Raw genomic sequence first — 23,292 nt, 5'->3', positions numbered from 1 at the left:
ATTATTTAAATTTGCACATATATTCAAGTCTGAGTGAGTCTGATAGTCTGTACATTGAAACTATCAAAACCCCAAAGAGAAAAACACTGAAAACAAGGCTGCTTTTTTACTCACCCATTTACCAAACCTGTCAGACAGCTGCTCCACCAACTGACCACAGGCTCAGACCAGCATTTGGCATCAACTAAGGAGAGATGCCTAAACCTTCTTGGGAAGTGAAATGTAATGTTTGTTGGTTTTTGGTTTTTTTTTTTGCTTGCATAGTACATAAAAACAAAGGTACTTACTGAAAGGAATTTTATCTTAATATGGATCTTGGGAAAAGTAATTTAAACTAAGGCCTTCCAAATCCTATGGGGAACAATGTACTGTGATGTAAAACTAGGGATAATTTGTTGGGAAAAGAGATAGTTTAGTGAAACATAAAAATCATAATTTTCTGCTATTTGGACAATAAAATAATGTTATTATATGGACTATTGGAAGGAATAACTCAAGTGAATTCTTATGAAGGCAGTATTTTTGGCTTAATTAGAAAAGCTTCCTAATAAAGGCACTGCTCAATAATAGAAATTTTTGTAGAATTTCATGCATTGGGAGAGATTAGGACTAAGAAGAGCAAAGGTCTCTCTTTGCGCGGACTCTAGGATGCTAGATTAAACTGGTGGTGCACTCCCACCTTCCTTCATATACATGTACCAGATACATTTTCCTTATTCTTGGTCCTGAAACCATACTCATTTTCATGGCTTAAACTTGCTTATTAATAATGCATGCCATTTCCTTCCTACATACCACAGTTCCTTGTGTTTTCTTCCTAACTAAGGTGATCTTAACAATGATTGGATTGTGGTATCTATCAAATGACTACTGTTGAGCTCGTGCCAACATCTTTTGGTTTAGTTGCTTAACTACCCATACAAAGCTTCCTACCCAAATAAATATGTTATTTAATTAAAATTATATTTTCCCTGATAGCTCTAGATTTTAAAGCAGAATATTTTTTCTGCTGGTACACATGACCAAATTGAAGTTCATGTTACATGAGATCACCACAATTGTTCCTTCACCATTTTAATTTTCAGTGAATGGTGATCAGATTTGGTCTTTACATTATTATTTTTGCATGGATTATATTAATATAAGTTTACATAGGGAAGAATATACTGTACAAAAGAGACAATATGAAAGTGAGTTCACTTTAATTAAACCAATGTAAGCATTAATGGTTATAGCATCCTGCTGTCTTCTTAAAGTCACTAATTTTTATTTATTGCTTTACTTATTGACAGTCATCAATCCTCTCCGGCTGCTACACACTCGAGGTTCCCATAACACATATGTCATGTTACCCAATCTCCATAAGATGAACAGAATTGCAGTTCATGCTCATTAAAGGGTATGTTAAAGTCAGGGTGTTTATAATCCATAAGAGGACCACACATTTCTATCATTACGGCTAGACAAAATTATTCATTCTGAATATAACTTTGAACAAAGAACATTCTTAAATAGGTTACTAGGAAAAAAATATATTCCTTGATTTCTTACTTCTCTGTCTTCTTCATCTTTCCTCTAATCTTCCATTCCTTCTCAACTAAATCTTCTAGTCTTTGCCAAACCTTTCCCCATACCAATCATCATGGTGCAGAACACACTATTCCATTATAATTCCTTTTTCTCTCCTCATACTCTTTCTCCCTCTTTTTCTACTGCTAATTAGTAGAAACTGTAAATATACATACCCAAGGTTCCCTTTCTCCTTTCCCTCACCAATTATCTACTTCTTCCTGACTTCTTTCAATGGGGAGCTTCCACAATCTTTCCCTCCTCTCCATCCTTTTTTGATTCCTCTGTTTATTTCCTATGTTTATTTTCAAAAATTCATGTATACAAGATGAAAGACCCTGTGCTCAGCAATTTCTCCAAATCCTGAAAATCTGAATTTGGAGAGCTAAAATAGTAAAGTAGGAAAAGCTACAAAAAGGTAAGATTCAAAATATGAAATAAACAAACTTCAACTTAGCGCCAATCAAATTAAGGTCAGAACCTTCCTAAAATTATTATTATGGTCTATGACTTTTTAAGAATGGAGATTGATTTTACTTTTCTATTATTTACAAAAAAAAAAAAATGATTAAACACCTCCTTAACACCAAGGGAAAAGCTTAGGCTGGAACTGGAGCGGTAGAACAGAAAATCAATTTCTCAACAAGCACAGTGACTCGGTCGTTGGTTCCGTCATTCAGTTTCTCTTTAAGCAGTGTCTTTCTCATTTCTGTTGCTTTTTTTTCCCCCCATATTTCTCATTGTGGCACTATACTTTATATTTCTTGCATTGTTTATTGGTTTATTTTGTTTTTTAGCTTCCATGTATAGCTGGAATCATATTGTATTTTCCTTTTTCTAACTTATTTCACTTAGTATAAATACCCTCTAGGTCCATCCATGTTGTTGCAAATGGCAAAATTTCATTTTCTTTTATGGCTGAGTAATATTTAATTGTATATATGTATCATATCTTTATCAGTTTCTTTATTGATGGACACAGAGGTTGATTCTATATTTTAGTTCTTATAAATAATGCTGCAGTGAACATAGGGGTACATATATCTTTTCCTTTTTCTGTCTTTTTATTTTGTAACTACCATTGACATACAATGTTATATTAGTTTCATGTGTACAACATAGTCATTAGATTTTTATATACCTTGCTAGTGGTCACCCTGATAAGCTATTACCAATTTGACATCATGCATAGTCATTACAATATTTTTTAGTATATTCCAGATGATGTACTTTACATTCCCATGACTAACTAATTTTATAACTGGCAATCTGTAGTTCTTAATCCCATCACCTTTTTCAACCATCTCCCCAACCTCCCTCCCATCAGGAAACCATCAATGTATTCTCTATATCTATGATTTTTTTTTTCATTTATTTTGTTTTTTAGATTCCATATATAAGTGAATAATATAGTACTAGTCTTTCTCTGCCTGACATGTCATTTAGTATACCATCTAGGCTCATCTATGCTGTTGCAAATGGTAAGATTTTATTCTGTTTTATGGTTGAGTAATATTCTATTATGTATATACTCCTTCTTAATTATTTATTTGAGTATTGCAGCTGCCACTGCAAGCCATGAGCAAGTCAGTTTGTGAGCAAACAAGTCCACGCACAAACTCCTCAAGAGGAATGACTGGCACTTGGGCAACCTCACTTCTCTCTGGTTTTCACAGCCAGATGTAATAGGGGCTCCTCTTCATGGCACTGGACTCCTGGGCTGGGGAACCTCTGCAGTCAAGATTTTCTTCCCAATTCTTGATGGCCTCACCATCATTTCAGGACCTGCCCTTTCCTTGTTTCTGCCCTTCTTACCACTCTTGTCATAGTTTTGTTTTCATATCCTTACTTAAAAGAACTGTTCAGCTAGAATTGAGGTGGTTCTCAATCAGTGATGATTGTTCTATAATTTAGTTGTGATTTTGATGTGGTAGTGGGAGGAGATGAGCCCAGCATTTACCTACCCAACCATCTTTACCGGACATCAACAAAGGTTATTTTTAATAATTTTACTTCAAAAGGGAAAAAAAAACAAAAAACGATATCTTCATGTATCTGATGATAGAGGAAATCCTCTATATGATTTATAAGTTAATTCTTAGACACATCTTTGATAGTTCAAATCTGTCTCATCTACTCTGGTACCATTTTGTTTTAGATAAAACAATATTTTATAATAAAATATTTTTTCTAAGTCATCAAGGTCATTTCTAAAATTAACTTTGCTCACATTAAGAAATGGTTTGGGGTACAGGGATTATTTTATTACTATCTGTAGTCCTTACATAGAAAATGTAATTATTTAAGGCCAGCTTACTCAATAGAGAATTTGAATAGTGAATGCTAGCAAAAAATATGACAACACAGGATATACAGCTGGGAGTTTTAGGGTCGACCTGAAAACATTAAAAAAACAAAAAACACACCTACATATATTAAACTGAAATTCTCTATGCCTATAGGAGAAATAATTGAATTTATTTCCAACCCTGCTGCTTTTTATCTGATAGGAGGAGCTAATTTATATACATTATCTAAAATTTTCTGTAATATTACTTTAATATAAGAGCTACAGAAATCAAATTTCCTAGGTAATAAATGGTAAAGATTAAACAGATGTTATAATTTGCAGAGCTTCCACTCCATGGCATCATTTAGAGATGGAAACATGAGTTCTGACTTCATTTTCTGTACTGTGTTGATTACACTTGTAGGTATAACAAATCTATTAATGACTATATTTTTATATAAATATGTAATGGAAGTACATTGCGAAAATCTTATATTTTTTATTGTGAATGAATTAAATTGGTGAAGCAACATATTTAGCCTTATTAAGTAATGTAAGCATAAATAATTTGTAGTGTTGAGAATAATTATGCCATTTAGCCCTGTCCAGGTGGCTCAGTTGGTTGGAGTATCGTCCCATACACCAAAAGGTTGTGCATTCAAGCCCAGTCGGTGCATGAATGGGAAGCAACAGATTGATGTTTTTATCTCTCTCTAAATCAATTTTTTTAAAACCCACTCTCAGATGAGGATTTAAATTATGCCGTTTAAAAGTATAGATGATTGTCTAAACACAAATCAATCACACTATTGTGTGCTTTCAAAATGTGCTTATTTATCTTACAGTTTAATTTTTTAGGTGGCTTTCTTATTTTCAAATTCTTTGTGATAAAGTATAATTAATTAATTATTTTAAAATGTAGTCTCTTAGAATTTAAGTGTTATTAAGCATTTGATTTAATGTCTTGAAAATCTAAATTCTTTAGATCTTCCTACTTCATTAAACATATTTTATATCTTAGAGATTCTTCCCACTTCATTGTAGTAGGATTTCCATCTTTTAATGTATAACTTTTGAAGAAATAAAACCCAAATAATTTAGAAAATATCATTGACTTCAATATTTGTAGTTATGACAACTTTAGAATTTCTTTAGCAAAACTGCAAAAATGATAATGTACCATATCTCATATGAGAAAATATATAATCTTGCAAACAAACCATTACCAACTAGAAGCATTTCTATCCTGTACTTTATAATAGCATGCTCCTGATATTTTCACTTTTTAACCAACTGCGTGGACATTGTTCAAGCAGGCACCTGGATTGGAGTAAAACAGTTGAGCCGGAGTTTGAGAGACCTATGAGATTCCAAAGACTGCTTTTTCCTTTCCTTGAATATTAATTTAGATAAAGCTCTCCAATGCCACCAAAATATTGTCTGCTCAAAATGTATTATTTGGCATAATAAAAGCAGAGATACATCTAGATGAAAGTCTCCTTGAATAATTTATATACTTTATGGCTTCCTTGCTACCAAAGATTTATTTCTAGGAAAATGGAGATAGTTTACCACTAGGGAAGACATTAACTCAAAAATATATGTTTGTGTTTGCTTTAACATAGAGCACAAAGTATGTCAAAAAATTGTCATCTCAAGAAGCAGCAACAGTGTATGTTGACATAGATTATGTTGCTCTTCAGTTCAGAACCTTTCAAAGACTCCCATCTCATTCAGAGGACAAGCTAAAGTCCTTACAAAGGCATTCAAAGCCCTTTATACTTTACCCCACCCCCCCAACCACACTCTAACAACATCCTCTTGGTTATTCTTTAATTTGCATTTTTATGTTGTAATTACTATGCCTGCAAAAATATAGTTCCCCAAAACGTAATGGAATAAGATAACTATTATGGTCAGAGATTCCGAGTATCCTCAATTTGGAGAGAACACTGCAGGGATGGTTTGTCACTCCTCTGCACCATATGGGGCATCAGCTAGAAGGTGTGAGGGCTGGGGACTCTAATCATCCAAAGGCTTGTTCACTTACATATCCGGTAACTGATAAGAACTGTCAGATGGGGTCTTTGTTTCTCTCCCCCTAGTTTTCTCCCTATAATTCTTGCATATAGGTTAGTTAGGGATTCCTCGTAGAATTAGTATCCTAAAATATAGAAAGAGAACCATAAAGAAACTTTATTTCCTATCATGATTTATAACTGGAAGACATATAGCATCACTTCCACCACACTCTGGTTGTTAAAGCAGTTATATCTGAACCAAGTAAAAGGACAGGATATGAAACAGTTCTTATAAAGTTCAAAAATCACCTTGGTAACATGTATTTACCTTACTTCAAGTCAGAAACATTTGGCATAGTTAAGCACTATTTCTTTCTTGTGATTCTCTTCTCTTGATAACATATATTTAAGGTGTTCCCTTTATTACACAGTTAGCTTCTTCATCTCTCTTTCTGCTTCTACCTTCTCTGTCCTTTAAAATATTGGTGAGCTGACTTCTGTTTATTCTGCACATTTTTCCTAGAAAATCTTGCTTATGCCCTTAAATATTATATCTATGCCAATGACTCCCAAGTGTACACATATAAATTTCACCCAAATGCCTACTTTATATTTTCATTTGGATATCTAATTAGTACCTCAGAATTAACATGTCAAAATTAATTCACTTTTTTCTTCTTAAACACTTGTTTTTTGCATATGAGTAAATATTACCACCTACATCATAGTTCACATCCCTAGAACAAATCTATTTATTCTAGCTCCATAACATATTCTGAATCTACCCTTTTCTCTACCTATCCTATTACAATCTTGGTTTAAATCATTAAAATCTCTAGCCTAGATCATTGAAGTTGTTTCCTAACACAGCAGGAACAACTAGCAATACACCGAAGATTTAGGCTCTCTTTTTAACATGCAGAGTTATTGCTTTGGCTTCCCAGCCAGATGCTACATTTTCAGGTTCCTTGCAGAGGCAAGTTGAGAAGGGAGATGATGATTTCTTGCCAAGGGGTTGTGTGTTAAATGAATAATATTACTTCTGAGCCCAGGTTGCTTAGAAGTAAGTGAACTTTCCTTAGCCTATCTTTTCCTATCCACTGACTAAAATCAAAGGATTACAAAGTCCCAGAGATGGAGTAGACAATAGATAGAAGAATCTAAATCTCTAACTCAATGTATTAAACTACTTATATTTTGGAGCATTATTTTCTATAGCAGTCTCTGTCATATAAAAAGCATAGTGAAATTAAGAGAATCAAACATTTACACTAGGAAATATCAAAAAGGAGAAACAAATGAGTAATGATGAGACATATAGAACAAAAAAACATGAACGCACACAAATCCAACTACATCAATAATAGCATTAAATTTGATTGGCTCAATCAACCCAATCAAAGGCAGAGGTTGTCAGTCTGACTAAAAAAAATTAAACTATATGTCTTCTACAAAAGACATTTAGAACCAAAGATACACATAGGTTGAGAGTATAAAGTACTTTTTTTCACTACTTTTTTCCTCCAATGTATTCTTCATTCAGAATCTACTGCTTAGCATCACTTAATTGTTTTCCATTACACTTAAACACAATAAATCCAATGTGTTCAAAGACCTAAATCATTGGTCATCAAGTGGGTCTTCAGATTAGAAGTATCACCTGGGAACTCATTGGAAACGGAAATTTTGGGCTCCACCCCAGACCTACTGAGTTAGAAGATCTAGAATAGGACCCAGCAATCTGTTTTGTTTTACAAATCCTCCAGGTTTGCTTAAATTTGATATCCAGTGCCCTATCTGAACAATTAACTACCAAATTACTCCCTTCCCTTACTTTATACTTCTCTATTTTCCATTGCCCCAGGGCCTCTTATTTTATTTCCATTTGTTGAGCACGCCACATTCATGCTGCCTTAAGGCTCTTGGAGTATTTGTTATCACTGCATGAACCAATTATTCTTTGGTCTTCCTGTGGTAGTCCCTCTCTTTTCATATCTCATATCAAATGTCACTGTCAGAGGGACCTTATCATATGCTCTAAACTGGAGAAGCCCTGTCCCATTGCCTGTGTCTCTATCCCTCACTTTATTGTAGTATTTGTTTTTTTCAGTCATTTATCACTCTCTGAAATTACCTTGAGTGCTCATTGGTTTATCACTTTTTATGTATCTCCCTTCTTTGAAATATATGGTCTGAAAATTAGGAACCCCATAGTCAGCAGTCCCTAGAACAATGTTAGGCATAGGGTAATTGGTATTCCCCTAAATTGATTGTAAGTATATTTCAAAATTTTAAAATATATTTACTTTATAACTTAATTAAAAATATATATTAATACTGAGTGTAACTGAGAACACTTCCTCGTTAAGGTATATCTCCTTCTCATCATATATTTTAGAAAATTGGTGATCATTTCTGAATCAGACATATCACCATGGTTGCTCTGACTTTCTTCCCATTCATTTCCTAATTTACCTTAGGCCACCTTTTATATTGCCTTTTCCAATTCTTGGGCTGCAATTCCCCAATGATACAATGCTACAACGTCTATCAAAGTTTCCAGAAAGTATTGGTTTGGGTTTTGAATGCACAGGCTTTCTTTTCTTTTCTGAATTACCCCTTACTTTTTATACCCAGTATCAATATGCTAAGATGTATTGGTGAGCCATACTTAAGTATTGCTGAAAATGAATATTTAAGTATTGCTGCAAATGAGATAGAGAAGTTTTAAATTATAGCCTGTATATGGGATTTCACCTAGTCTGAACAAAACCTTTCAAGAATTTAATAGTTCCCAAAAGAGAACTTTTTGGATGCATCCAGTTCCTAAATTTGTTTTTATGTCCTCAAGTTCACCCTCATCTTTAGGACTACTCATCATATATATGTGTGAAAATTTCTGACTACATTTAGAGGAATCCCACAGGGGTTGTACTCACCCCTTGTGAAATTCCCTTCCCTAATCAGTACATCCCACCAGGTGTTTTCTAACAAAACTTCTCTAACTCTAGTCTAAAGCAAACTAGGGAAGCATTTCTGAGCCTTCTTCTCTTCAAGATCTCTTTTCAAGATCTCCCAAACAATGATAGATATGGATATTCTTTATTGTTGCTGATATTGTTATACCATAAGCCTAAGCCTGTGTGATTTCTTTCACTGAAGAAAGTGTTTGAAATAAAAATTAAAGTGCCATTTGTTTAATGGATTAAAGTGAGGCAGCTACTCCTATTGGGCCACATGTAGTTACAGAGCTAGAAAATTAGTTCTATTTTAATATATTATTGCTAAACTATCTTTTAAAATAGTCTTGACCACTAATATTTTCTACTGTATTGACCGTTACTTATTTCTTTAAAAAAAATAGCATATTCCATCTGGCTAAGATATGAAAGGCAGACAGCACATTTAGACTATTGTGTTAGTCACTCCTTTCACTGCTGAAGAAATTGAAGCCCAATGAAAATACCAACAACAATATATAAACAGCACAGTTACCCATTGTTTAGATTGAAACCACAAGGCTTTGAGGCAGTACATATTCAGGATTAAAAGTAGGATGGAAAATTCAGTGAAGAGCTAAATATATGTGTGTACTAAAGGATAACAGATAATAATGGGAACAAATTAGATAATATATATTTTCAAAAAAAAAAAGGACTTTGAAAGCAAAATATATATATATATATCTCAGAACCTATAAAATATTTATTAAAAAATTATATAAAAAGGAAAACTTCTTAGTGAAAATATATAATTACCAAGTTAAAGTAAAATTGATAAAATGGAAAAAAGTATTTGTGACACAGAGTTAGTTCTTCAAACGTGTAATTTGAGAAAAAGCAAATTAGCCCGACCAATGTGGCTCAGTGGATTGAGTGTTGTCCCATGGCCTGAGAGGTCCCAGTTCAATACCCAGTCAGGGCACATGCCCAGCTTGTGGGCTCAATCCCCAGTAGGGGGTGTGCTGGAGGCAGCTGGTCAACGTTTCTCTCTCTCTCCCCAAAAAAATCAATAAAAAATAAATAAAATTAAAATTAAAGAGAAAATAATGTAAAGAACTAATAGGTATAATGAAAGGTGTTTAAGTTTGTTAAATCAATGTTGTTTAACATTTTAAATTGTATAATACCTATTATTAGTAGGAAATTCAAAAGGAAATATTGTTTTTTATTTCTGATTTCAGACTTTGAGAATGCAACATGGAAGTGTTTATGATTGGAGAGTGACATCATCATAGTTCCCTTTCCTCTCCTCTTGGTAAACATTCAATGGATATCCGCAATCAAACAAGTGTCTCTGCACCCGATAGCAGGACACCTGGGAGGTTTCTATACACATGAGCATCTGAAAGTGGGCAGATAGGTTCTCAGGGGGTCCTACAGATCCAAGGACCTGCCTCACCTATACTATAAGGGGAGAAACAAAGCCTGGAGAGTGCAAAAATAGAACACACAGAGGCAATAGAGAATTTGTAGAGGTCCACCATGCCTGACAGATGAATCCAGCATACCATCAGAAGGAGATTGAGATGAATTTGGAGGCAGAGGAGAGGAAGGAATTCACCAAAGTGGCCCCCCTCCCCAGGGCAACACTGAAGGGCACAGGGCTTTTTGGTAAAATCAGTGACAGTCTCCCAGAGATAATGTAGAAAGCCAAGTGGTGAGTGACTGACTGGCTATTCTAATTGTGTGGCAGTTAATAATTGGAAAGAATATCTCAAATTGTGAAGGTTCTTCTTGAGGGGCAAAAGATCCCAGCCTCACACCAGCTTCCTCAGTTCAGAGTTCCAGTGCTGGGAAGATAAGTCCTCTTAACTCTGGCTGTGAAAATAGGCAGGGAATGTGGCTGAGTGAGACAGAGGGCTTCTAGGGTCCCAGGAGGTTCCTCTTAATGGGCCAATGCACAGACTTACTTGTTCTGAACTCAGATGCTGGTGCAGCAGCTCTAAAGGCACCAGAGATATAAGGGAGAAACTGAATTTTCTGGCTTCAAGGTGAGGGCTAGAGGGGCAGCTTTCCCTGAGACAGAAGTGCTAGTAGAAGCCGTTGTTTTGCTGATCCCTCCCCTTCCAGGTGCAGGAGGGGATATATCTGTGTCTCCATCAACCAGGCCAGCACGGTTCACCTTGCCATGATGATTCCCTGAGACACAAACTTCTGGCCCACCAAAGCTACTTCCAATGGTGTTTCCATACAAAGGGAACAGACTTTCCTAAAATTTCTCAGTGCTGCACAAACACTAAACAAGAGCATCTGTCCTTAGCATGCCCTGTACCTCTTACAAAGTATCCCCAAGCCTGGCATTAGTGGCAGCTGGCCTTGGTTCACAGCTGGGCCTCTCTTGGGTACCTCTAAGCCCAGCACAAGTGGCAACAATCAGTAGATTGTTTTGTAGCTCATTCTGGGTGACCTCAGGCAGGGCACAGGCAATAGCTGATCTTGGCCTGCACATCCCAGGAGGCCTCAGAGCCAGACACCCAGTAGATAGCTTCATATCATGCTAGATCACCACCCAACCACCTCCTCAAGCAGTACAATAAAGGGGTGGATTGGGGGCACCAGAGCCCTGCTGAAGCAAGTTCAGCACCATGCAGTCAGCCCCTGAATAGCAGCTACTTTGCTATATTCACAGTTGGTTCTTGCAACTCTACCAGCCTGAGGATCAGTCCCTCCCATTAATGTACCAACAGCAATCAAAGCCCAACTACAACAGGAGGGTGCACATAGCCCACGTAGAGAGTATACATGAAGTGTCATGCCTGGTTGACCAAGGAAGGCTGCATAATTGGACCCTTCAGGACATTTACTCTATAAGGCCATACTACTAAGACCAGCATATATAGGAGCTCTACCTAATACACAGAAATGAACACAGGGTAGTGGCTAAAATGAGGAGACAACTAAATAGAAAACATAAAAAGGGACCAGTCAGAAATGAAAAATATAATAACTGAAATGAAGCATACTTTAGAAGGAATCAAAAGTAGATTAGATGAAGCAGAGAATTGAACCAGTAATGTGGAAGATAAGGTAGAGAAAACACCCAATCAGAACAAGCAGAAAGAAAAATGAATTTTTTGAAATGAGGATAGTTTAAGGGGACTCTGGGACAATAGCAAGCAAACTAACATTTGCATCATGGGAGTGTCAGAAAGGAAAAGAGAGAAAACAAGAATTAGACACCTACTTAAAAAAATAATGAAGGAAATAGACACACAAGTCCAGAAGTACAGAGATCCCTAAACCAGATGGGCCCACACCAAGACATATCATAATTAAAATTCAAAAGGTTAAAGACAAAGAGAGACTCTTAAAAGCAGCAAGAGAAAAGTAGTTCGTTTTATGGGAAATCCCTCATAGTTAACTATCAGCTGACTTCTTAACAGAAATTTTGCAGACAGAAAGGATTAGCACAAATATTCAAAATGATGAAAGCAAGGACCTACAACCAAGATTATTCTATGTAGCAAAGCTATCATTTAAAATCAAAGGATAGATAAAGAGCTACCCAGACAAGAAAAAAACTAAAAGAGTTCCTCACCACCAAACCAGTATTACAAGAAATGTTAAAGGGTCTTTTTAAGAAGAGAAAAAGATAAAAAATATAAATAATAAAATGTCAATAACTGCATACTTATCAATAATTACTTTAAATATAGATGGCTTAAATGCTTCAATTAAAAGACATGAGGTAGCTGAATGGAGAAGAAAACAAGACCCATATATATGCAGCCTATAAGAGACCCATTTCAGATGGAAAGACACACAGACTGAAAGTAAAGGGATAGAAAATGGAAGCTAAACTTAATATTAGACAAAAATAGACTTTAAAACTCAGGCTATAATAAGAAAGAGAGAAAGGCCCAATAATGCCACTTCTGGGTATTTATCCAAAGGAACCCAAAACATTAATTCAAAAGACATATGCATTCATATTTTATTGCAGTATTATTTACAATAACCAAGACATAGAAGCAACCTAAGTCCCCATCGATAGATGAATGAAGAGAAGATGTGGTACATATCAGTAATACAATGAAATATTACTCAGCCATTAAAAATTGAAATCTCATTTGCGACAACATGGATGAACCTAGAGGGTATTGTACTGAGTAAAGTAAGACAGAAAATGACAAACATCATGTGATTTCACATATATACAGAATCTAAAGAACAAAATAAACAAATAAATATAACAGAAACAGTCACATAGATCAGAGATCATTTTGACGATTGCCAGAGAGGAAGAGCATTAGGGAGTTGGGTGTAAAAGATGGTGAAATTAAGAAACACAAGTTGGTAGTTACAAAATAATCACAGGGATGCAAAGTATAGTATAGGGAATATAGTCATTAATATTGTGGTAAATAATATTATGCCAGATGGGTACTAGATTTATTGGGTGATCTTTCATAATATATATAAATATCTAATCACTGGTTGTACACCTGAAACTAATAAAATATAATACATCAACTTTAATTAAAAAATAAAGTTACTTAAAAAAACAAGGTCAGAAACATGGCAAGGATGTCAGCAATACTATTTCCATTCCACTTAGTTCAAGAGATCTTATACAGAGATAGAAATTAGAAAAATTAATGAGAGATAAAAATGACTAAGTCACACTAGACAGAAAATAAGCCTCACTGCTGATCGCTGGGTATCTTCAACGTACTCTCTTCCACAGTCATTCACTGTGATTCCACAGCAAGATTAAGAAGGAAGAACTGAAATCACTCATAAGAAGGAGCTTTGGATGAAAACCCATTTACCAGACCAGCCACTTGTTAAGTTGAAGATTTCTTTGCGGGGAGAAAAAATGGCGGTGGAGTGAACGGAAAGTACACAGACAGTCTCCCAGAACCAAACTGGAATTACAACTATAACACAGACAAATTGATGGGAAAAACCAACAGAAAAGCAGCTTGCGAGGACCATACAACGAGGGACCATGACTCCATCCCGGTAGGCTTGCGAAGGCGCGAGACGGGGGCTGGGAGCCCACGGTCCGCAGCTCGGCAGCGGCCTTAGCTGGGAGCAGCACCCTCGGGTCACACTCCCAGGCGGCTCCACAGTGTAGAGCCGGGACAGAGGCTGAAAGAGCCACAGCCACTCACCTTGGGCTCCGGCAGAGGGAGGGCAGACTGGACTGGAACTGTGTCGGGACACTAGGAATTTGGAGGACACTCAGAGCTTTTGCTGAGTTCAATGCAGGAAGGTGGGCATATTGCTCCTTCCCAAGGCTCTGAGGAGATCCAACCCCACCCGGTGGGCCATTGAAGTGCTAATTGAGGCTCACTAACAACCAGCATCTGCCCCACCCTCGGGAAATCCCCTTGTGCTGAGCACCTGAGGGAGCTTTTCAATCAACTGACAACCCAAAACTCATCAAGTAACCTAGACTGCTAGCCTCCAGGAAAAAAGCTAGAGGATAACAGTATCTTTCCTGGGCTGGCAACTTTAACCAGGAAAGTAAAACTTGACAGTGGTGTTTAACGTGGGTCCTCCCTCACTCATCTAAACACAGGAGAGGGAGCCACAAACAGCAGAACACCAACACCCACAGGGAAAACTTGACAGGCTCCAAAGCCCACAGTGATAGCCAAAATGGTGAAACACAGAAACAGAAGCCAAATGAAAGAGCAAGAGACCTCCAAGGAAGATGAGATCAATGTGGAACAATTAGGCATGTTAACAGAGCTAGAATTCAGAGCCATGATCTTGAGGAAGCTGAACAGCATGAGTAAGGACATAGGGACAATGAAAATAAGGCAATTGGAAATTAAAAACCATCAAGAAGAGATAAAAAATGACATATCAGAAATGAAAAACACATTGGAAGGTTTAAAAAGCAGAGTAGAGGAAGCTGAGGACCGGATCAGTGAATTAGAAGACAGGATAGAAAAAATCAACCATTCAGAAAAAAAAGAAAGAAAAAAAACTATTAAAAAACAGGAACACAGCTTACGAGAACTTTGGGACAACTGGAAACATCATAATATTCGCATCATAGGAGTCCCCGAAGAAGAAGAAAATGAGCAAGGGATAGAGAATATATTCAAAAAAATAGTGACAGAAAACTTCCCTAATTTGGTGAAGAAAGAAGGCATTCAAGTTCTAGAAGCACAGAGAATCCAAGTAAGAAGAACCCAAACAGGCCCACGCCAAGACACATAGTAATTAAAATGCCACAAATTAAAGACAAAGAAAGAATCTTAAAAGCAGCAAGAGATAAGCAACAGGTTACCTACAAAGGAAACCCCATAAGGCTCTCAGCTGACTTCTCACAAGAAACACTACAGGCCAGAAGGGAATGGCAAGAAGTAATCAAAGTCATGAAAAACAAGAATCTGAATCCAAGACTACTCTACCCAGAAAGGCTATCATTCAAAATAGAAGATCAAATAAAGAGCTTCCCAGACAAAAAAGGCTAATGGAATACATTAGCACCAAACCAGCACTGCAAGAAATGTTAAAAGGACTGCTATAATTAGCAGTAGAAATGTGAAGAAAAATAGAACCACACTAAACAAAAATGGCAATAAATAAGTACGTATCAATAATCACCTTAAACGTAAATGGATTGAATGCTCCCATAAAAAACACAGACTAGCTGATTGGATAAGAAAGCATGACTCATCTACATGTTGTTTACAAGAGACCCACCTCTCAACTCATATAGGTTGAAAGTGAAGGGATGGAAAAAATTTTTTCCAAGCAAATGGAAAGCAAAAAAAAGCTGGGGTAGCAATTCTCATATCTTATAAATAGATTTCAAAATGAAGACCATAACTAGAGACAAAGAAGGAACTACCTAATATTGAAAGGATCTATCCAACAGGAAGATATAACCTTAATAAACATATATGCATCCAATATAAGAGCACCAAAATATATTAAAAATCTTCTGGAGGACTTCCAAGGAGAAATTGACAACAATACAATCATAGCAGGGGACTTGAACACCCCGTTGACAGCACTGGATAGAACCTCTAGGCAAAAAATTAGCAAGGAAACAGAGACTCTAAATGAAGCACTAGACCAAATGGACTTAATAGATATCTACAGAGAATTACACCCCAAAACTACTGAATACACATTTTCTCAAGTTCACATGGGACATTCTCAAAGATAGACCACATGATAGGACACAAACTAAACTTCTACAAGTTCAAGAAGATTGAAATCATATCAAGCATCTTCTCATATCACAATGGCATGAAACTAGAAATCAATTGCAACAAGAACATGCAAAGACATTTCAACACATGGAGGCTAAATAGCATGTTATTAAACAATGAATAGGTCACCGAGGAGATCAAGGAAGAAATTAAAAACTTCCTGGAAACCAATGAAAATGAACACACAACAACACAAAATCTATGGGATGCAGCGAAAGCAGTTCTGAGAGGGAAGTTCATAGCACTACAGGCTTACCTAAAAAAACAAGAAAAATTTCTAATTGAATGTCTAACCTCACAACTTAAAGAATTAGAAAGTAAACAAAAAGAAAACCCCAGAGCAAGTAGAAGGAAGAAAACAGTAACAATCCGAGCAGAAATAAATGACAGAGACCAAAAAAAAAAAAAAGATTCAAAGGATCAATGAAACAAAGAGCTGGTTTTTCGAAGAGATAAACAAGATTGATGGACCCTTAGCTAGACTCACCAAGAAACAAAGAGAGAGAACCCAAACACACAAAATCAGAAATGAAATAGGAGAAGTAACAACCAACAACACAGAAATACAAAAGATCGTTAGCAGCTACTATGAACAACAATATGGCAACAAATTCGACAATCTAAGAGAAATGGACAAATTTCTAGAAACACACAGTCTCCCAAAACTAGACCCGGAAGAGATAGAAAACTTGAACAGACCAATAACAACTAAGGAAATTAAAGAGGTAATCAAGACTCTCCCAGCAAACAAAAGCCCAGGCCCAGATGGCTTCACGTGGGAGTTTTACTGAACATTCAAAAAAGAACTAACACCCATTCTCCTCAAACTATTTCAAAAAATTCAAGAAGAAGGAAGACTTCCAAACACGTTCTATGAGGCAAGCATAATTCTAATTCCAAAACCAGAAAAAGACACTACGAAGAAAGAAAACTAAAGGTCAATATCCCTGATGAACATAGACGCCAAAATCCTGAACAAAATATTAGCAAATCGGATCCAGCAATACATCAAAAACAGTATTCACCATGACCAAGTGGGATTCATCCCAGGGATGCAAGGCTGGTACAATATTTGCAAATCAATAAACGTGATACAACACATAAACACAATGAAGAATAAAACCAAACGATCATATCAATAAATGCCCCAAAAAGGCCTTCGACAAAATCCAGCATCCATTTCTGATAATGTTCAGCAATGTAGGAATAAAGGGACCATAACTCGACATAATAAAGGCCATATATGAAAGACCTACAGCCAACATCACACTCAATGGACAGAAACTAAAAACATTTCCATTAAGAACAGGAACAAGACAGGGATGTCCACTTTTGCCACTCTTATTTAACATTGTACTGGAAGTCTTAGCCACAGCAATCAGACATGAAGAAAAAATAAAAGGGATCCAAATTGGAAAGGAGGAAGTGAAACTGTCATTATTTGCAGATGACATGATATTATACATAGAAAACCCTAAAAACTCCATCAGATATCTACTAGACTTAATAAATGAATTTGGCAAAGTAGCAGGATACAAAATTAACGTAAAGAAATTGACGGCATTCTTGTACACCAATGATGAACTCAAAGAAAGAGAAACTGAAAAAACAATCCCATTTACCATTGCGCCAATAAAATTAAGATACCTAGGAATAAACTTAACCAAAGAAGTAAAGGACCTATTTGCAGAAAACTACAGGTCATTGAAAAAAGAAATAGAGGAAGATATAAAAAAGTGGAAGCACATACCCTGTTCATGGATTGGAAGAATTAACATCATTAAAATGTCCATACTACTCAAAGCAATCTATAGATTCAATGTAATTCCCATCAAAATACCAACAACATATTTCACAGAACTAGAACAAATATGTCAAAAGTTCATATGGAACTAAAAAGACCCCAAATAGCCACAGCCATCTTGAAAAAGAAGAACAAAGTAGGTGGGATCACAATACCAGATATCAGATTATACTACAAAGTGACTGTAACCAAAACAGCCTGGTACTGCCACAGGAACAGGCATATAGACCAGAGGAATAAAACTGAAAACCCAGAAATTGACCCAAGGCAATACACTCAATTAATATTTGACAATGGTGGCAAGAGCATACAGTGGAGTAAAGACAGCCTCTTCAATAAATGATGTTGGGAAAATTGGACAGCTACATGCAAAAAATGAAACTAGACCATCAACTTACACCATACACAGAAATAAACTCAAAATGGATAAAAGACTTAAATGGGATCTCTGAATCCATAAAAATTCTAGAAGAAAATGTAGGCAACAAAATTTCGGACATCATACGGAGCAGAATTTTCACTGATACATCACCTAAGGCAACAGAAACAAAGGAAAAAATTAATACATGGGACTACATCAAACTAAAAACTTCTGCACAGCAAAAGAAACAATCATCAAAATGGAAAGGCAACCCACTGTATGGGAGAACATCATTGCCAATGATGTATCAGATAAGGGGTTAATTTCCAATATATATAGAGTGCTCATACAACTCCACAAAAGGAAGACAAAGAACCCAATTAAAAAATGGGCAGAGGAGCTGAATAGACACCTCTCCAAACAGGACATGCAAATGGCCAAAAGACATATGAAGAAATGCTCAACATCACTAATCATCAGAGAGATGCAAATTAAAACAACAATGAGGTATTACCTCACACCTGTCAGAATGGCCGCCATCAACAAATCATCAAACAACAAGTGTTGGCGAGGGTGTGGAGAAAAGTGGACTCTAATACACTGCTGGTGGGAATCCAGACTGGTGCAGCCGCTGTGGAAAACAATATGGTGTTACCTCAAAAAATTAAAAAATTAGCCCTGGCCGGTTTGGTTCAGCGGTTAGACCGTCGGCCTGCAGTCCTAAGAGACCCGGGTTCGGATCCCGCTAAGGGCGCGTACCTCGCTTGCAGTTTGTCCCCGGCCCTGGTCAGTTGTGCGGATGGCAGCCACTCGATGTGTTCCTTTCACATCGATGATTCTCTCTCTCTCTCTGATCCTCTCTCTCCCTCCCAGTCTACCTGAACAAAAAAATGGAACAATGTCCTCGGGTGAGGATTAAAAAAAAAGAAAAAAAAAATTAAAAATTGAACTTCCATTTGACCCAGTGATCCCACTGCTAGGAATATTCCCTAAGAAGCCTGAAACACCAATCAGGAAGAATACATGTACCCCCATGTTCATAGCAGCACTATTTACAATAGCTAAGATCTGGAAACAGCCCAAGTGTCCATCAGTAGACGAATGGATAAAAAAGATATGGTACATATACACAATGGAGCAGTAAGAAAAAAAGAGCTCTTATCCTTTGAGATGACATGGAGGGACCTGGAAAGTATTATCTTAAGTGAAAGAAGCCAAGCAGAAAAAGACAAATACCACATGATCTCACTTATATATGGAATATAATGAACATAACAGTCTGAGGAATACAGTAGACCCAGAAACATGAAAGTAGGGCACAGACTGACATCCCTCAGAAGAGGGGGTGGGGGGTGCGAGGAGATAAACCACAGAACTTGTATGCATGTATGCATGTCCAATGGACATGGATAACTAAGCCAGTGACGGGGCAGGGGTGTGGTGGGGAGGGGGGTGCTAATGGGGTAAAAAAGGTAAAATATCTGTAACAAAAAAATAAATAAAAAATTTATATTAAAAAAATTTAATGAGAGATAATTATTGAAATGGGAAAAAAATTATGCGGAGAATTGGATTGTCTACACAGAACATCAAAGAGACTCTACAAACAATTCAAGCTAATAAAAGAGTCAGCAAAGTAGTATGTTATGAAATCAATATTAAAATTGTAATGGCATTCCAATTCACTAACAACAACCCATTAGAATGTAATTTAAAAATTATTCTATTTATAAAAGCAATGTAGGAATACAACTAACAACAAAGATAAAGAAGACTTTTATGGAAAACATCAAATGTATTTATTTGTAACAGAAAAGACTTAATTAAATAAGCAGATAGAATATGCTCATGGTCGAGAAGATTCACTATCATAAAATTCTAGTTCTTTCCCCAAATTAATGTATAAATTCAATGCAAATCCAAACTATTTTCAGGAGGCTTTATCTTGAGCTTTGAGAAGATGAGCCTAAACTTCAAGTGAATAGAAAAAGGCCAAGAATAGCTAAGACAATTTTGAAGAAAAAAAAAGAAGAAGAAAGATATCATCCTTACCAGCTATCAATATTAAAACAATGTGGAATTAGCAAAAGGACAGAAAAATAGAATAATTAAATAGGCAAAAAATGAGCTTGAAAATTTATTATATAACAGAAATGACATTGCAACTCTGTGTAGATTATATAGCTATTTGGTAACTGGTAAGAAACAATATGTTACCATATGAGTGTGTGTGTGTGTGTTGGGGGGGCGGGGGTTAGACCATTTCTCACCATACACATGCTCAATGCCAGATGGATTAAGACACATGTATAAATAAACAAACTTTAAATCTTTTAGAAGATAATGTAGGATAATTTCTTTATAACCTCAGAGCAGAATTAGTTGGTACAGAAGATTCAGAAAGCACAAGCCATAAAGGAAATAAAATTACATTTGAGTATTTTCAAATTTAAAACCTCTGGAAAACAAAATGTATTAAAAGACAGACCAGAGAAGATACTTGCAATGTATATGTCCAACAATGATCTAATAGTCAAACAATATAAAGAACTTCTACAAATCCAAAGGAGAAAGCCAAATAACCATTAAAATACTGGAAGCAATATAAAGAGTAAATGCAAAGAAAAGGAGATGTGAATGACCAATTAATATAAATACAAAAAAAAAAATAATATTCAAATTAGTCAGTAATAAGAAAATACAAATTAAGCCCGGCCAGTGTGGCTCAATGGGCTGAGCATCATCCCCATTGACTGAGAGGTCCCTGTTTGATTACCAGTCAGGGCACATGCCCAGGTTGCAGTTAATCCCAGTAGGGTGTGTAGAGGAGACAGCAGCTGATCGATAACGTGTCTCTAACAATGTTTCTATCTCTCTAAACAATAAATAAAAACATATTCTTTAAAAATGCAAATTGAAACAAGGAAATATTTTTTTAGGTCCATCAGATTGGCAAAATATCTGATAATGCCAAGTGTTGGTCTGGAAGAGATAATTCTCTTCTAAGACTGGTAAATAGAAATTGATACAAATGCTTTGGGAAGTAATTTAGCATTATCTGATAAAAAATAAGTTGTACATACTCTAAGACCCAGCAATTCTATTTTTTAGTATATATCCCAGAGAGATTTTTGCACTTTTAAGGAGATATTGAATTGTGTTTTCATTATATCATGCTTAAAGTAATAAAATATTGTAAATTAAAAGCAGAGTGTATGCTACTTAAAATGTGAAGGCAGAAACACATAGTTTCAAACACTCTGAAAAAAAATCAAGAAAATATAATATCATAAAAAGAAAATAGTACTTCACAAGGAACAGAATTCTGTGACACAGAAAACTGAGATTTAGCTGATAAAAAATTCAGTGAGCTACCAGAAAACTCAGAAAGTCAATTTAATGAACTCAGGAATAAAATAAATGTAAATAGAGAGTTCTTTACCAAAGAAAATAAATTATCACAAAAATTTCTGGAACAGAAGAATTCAACAAATGAAATAAAGAATGCAAGAGAAAGCATTGGTAACAAAGCAGACAAGATGGAAGAAAGAAGTGACTTCAAGTACAGTAATACAGAAATAATTCAGAAGAGGATCGAGAACTATGATATTTAAAAAGTTAATAAACCATACACATGCTGTATCAGAAAAACAAATATCAGAATAATTGATATAACAGAAACAGAGAAGGAGAAAGTGCAGGAGTTTATTTAAAGAAATAATAGCCGTCCAGCTGGTGTGGCTCAGTGGTTGAGTGTCAACCTATGCACCAAGAGGTTGCCGATTCAATTCCTGGTCAGGACATATGCCCAGGTCGTGAGCCCAATCCCCAGTGGGGGGCATGCAGGAGGTAGCCAATTGATGTTCTCTCTCATTGATTCTATATCTCTTTTCCTCTCACTTCCTCTCTCTGTAAAATCTGTAAGAAAAGAAAAAAAGAAAGAAAGAATAGCTGGAAACTTCCCAAATAGGGTGAAGGAATTGGACATAGAAGTGCTTAGAGTTAACAACATACTCTATTACCTCAATGTAAAAATACCTTCTTCAAGACGAAGTAAAAAATAATGAAACTGTCAAAATCAGTGATAAGTAAAGAACCTTAAAGGTAGTCAGAAAAATAAAAGTAACCAACAAAGGAACCCCTGTTAAGCTAATAGATTTTTCAGCAGAAACTCAACAGACCAGGAGAGCATAATAACAAAGTGTTGAAAGATAACAGTAGTCAACCAAGAATATTTTATCCAGCAGTTATTTTTCAGATATGAAGGAGGCATTAAAGACTTTCTCAGATAAATAAAATATAAGGGAGTTTATCACCACTAGAAATGCTGGAAGGCGTTCTTCAAGTTTAAGTAAAAGATCTCTAATCAATGACACACAATCATATAAAAGTACAAAACACTCTGGTATAGGTAAAAAACAAAGAGTCAAACTCAAAAACTGTCCCTCCATATTAAAATAATGTGCTAACCACTTAATTATAGAATAAAGTTTAAAGGAAAATGTGTTAAAAATATATAGAACTACTAATGTGTTAACACATACACAGTATAAAAGAGGTAAGTTGTGACCTCATAAAGAACATGAAGAAAAAAAGGGCAGAGCCTTCATAGACAAATTAAGTTGCTATCAACATAAAATGTTTTATCTATGAGTTGTTTATAGTAAGCCTCATGGTAACCACAAAACAAAAAAAGGGGGGACATTGCTATGCTGGCTCAATCCCGGGTAGGGGGGGTGTGTAGGATGCAACTGATAGATGTTTCACTCTCACATGAATGCTTCTCCTTCTCCCTCTCTAAAAATCAATTTTAAAAAATGTGTATAAAAAGAGGGAGAATGATTATACCACCATGAAAAAACACCAATTTGGAAAGGTAGGCAGAAAGAGAGAAAAAGAAACAGTGGATTTTAAGATGGTAGTAGCAAGTCCTTAAATATCAATAATCACTCCAAATGTAAATGGATTATATTTACCAATTACCAGACAGAGAGTGGCTGAATTAACTTAAAAAGCAAGACCTAGCAATATGCTGTCTACAAGAGACTCAGTTTACTACTAAAA

The sequence above is a fragment of the Molossus molossus genome, unplaced genomic scaffold (genome assembly GCF_014108415.1).
Source record: "Molossus molossus isolate mMolMol1 unplaced genomic scaffold, mMolMol1.p scaffold_m16_p_5, whole genome shotgun sequence".
In the NCBI taxonomy this organism is placed as follows: domain Eukaryota; kingdom Metazoa; phylum Chordata; class Mammalia; order Chiroptera; family Molossidae; genus Molossus; species Molossus molossus.
Note: the sequence above shows the minus strand (reverse complement) of the source record.